General features: G+C 44.4%; 1 protein-coding gene across 1 annotated transcript in view; it reads left to right on the forward strand.

The window, feature by feature from the left end:
* Positions 1-1612, forward strand: part of LOC119421952 — a 6245-nt gene that overhangs the window by 3728 nt on the left and 905 nt on the right. The gene's annotated exons all lie outside the window — the stretch shown is intronic.

The following is a 1612-nucleotide window of genomic DNA, read 5'->3' on the forward strand; positions in this document are numbered from 1 at the left end:
AGAATTGGGAGTCAGATTCAAAAAGGAACAAAATATTATTCCACAACATGACACAAAAACTGTAATTTTACTGGAGAAAATAGTTGAGTCCCAGTTGAAGGGCTTCCTGGAGGGTCACGCCATCTTAGAGCTAATCCAATCTGGCTTTAAACCTCTCCATAGCACTGAAACTGCCCTGCTGAAGGTCTTTAATGACATTTTCTTAACCACTGATACCGGTGATTCTGTGTTGCTTGTCCTGTTGGACCTCACAGCCGCCTTTGACACCATTGACCATGAGATCCTCATTGCTAGGTTGGAGCAGTGGGTGGGCATCACAGGGTCAGCCCTCAATTGGTTCAGATCTTACCTCGCTGACAGATCCTTTTGTGTCTCCATCAAGAATTTTAGTTCTGCAGCGGCAGAGCTTAAATGGGGGGTTCTGCAGGGGTCCATCCTGGGTCCCCTCTTATTCTCTTTATACCTGCTGCCGCTTGGTGCTATTTTCCGGAAACACAACATGCCCTTCCACTTCTACGACGATGACTGTCAAATTTACTTCCCCCTAAGACACAATGGCACATGCTCTATTCAACCTCTGCTCGACTGCCTGGCTGACATCAGGGACTGGATGGCTTTAAATTGCTTAAGTTTCAATGAAAAGAAGTCTGAAGTCATGTTGTTCCCTCCCAACGACACGATCACAAACTACTGTATCGACCTCTCCGCTCTAACCCTGTCAGAAAAACAAAGAGTCACTAATCTGGGAGTGATAATGGACTCTTCCCTGAAACTTAACAGTCACGTAAACATGATTGTTAAATCATGTTTCTTCCAACTAAGGCGGCTGTCTAAACTGAAGCCCATATTGTCCAAAAATAACCTGGAGACAGTAATGCATGCATTCATTACATCTAGGCTTGATTACTGCAGTTTGCTCCTGTTTGGTATTAGTCAGATCTCCATTGCACAACTTCAACTTGTCCAGAATGCAGCAGCCCGATTTTTAACCAGTACAGGCAAAAGAGAGCACATTACACCAGTTTTGGCCTCACTGCACTGGTTACTGGTTCACTTTCGAATCCAGTTATACTCCTGTATGTCTACAAATCACTGAACAGCCCCCCCCACCCCCCCATCTCTCTGATCTGCTACAACCGTATGTCCCACCACATTCCCTGAGGTCAGCGGACCAGTTGCTCCTCACAGTTCCAGGAACTCGTCTTAATTGCAGAGGGGACAGGGCCTTCTCTGTAGCAGGACCAAGACTTTGGAATGAGTTACCTCTGCTTGTCAGACAGGCCCCCTCCCTCTCGGTTTTCAAGTCCCGTTTAAAAACCCACTACTATTCTGTAGCTTTCAATACCAGATGATCTGTGTTTTGAACCTGTATGCTCCACACTGGTTAGTCGTCATTATCTGCATCGTTTTTATGTCCATATTTCTGATTTACTTCATTTTGTATTTTGCTTTGTGTGTTACCTGTTGTTCTGTCTGTACAGCACTTTGGTTGGCCTTGTCGCTGTTTTAAGTGCTCTATAAATAAAATGGTATGGTTTGGTAGTAAAAGTATGCAGTATACTGTGTACATGACCTTAGTAAAAGTATGCAGTATACTGTGTACATGACCTTA

The sequence above is a fragment of the Nematolebias whitei genome, chromosome 15 (assembly GCF_014905685.2).
Source record: "Nematolebias whitei isolate Nwh7 chromosome 15, NemWhi1, whole genome shotgun sequence".
Taxonomy (NCBI): Eukaryota; Metazoa; Chordata; class Actinopteri; order Cyprinodontiformes; family Rivulidae; genus Nematolebias; species Nematolebias whitei.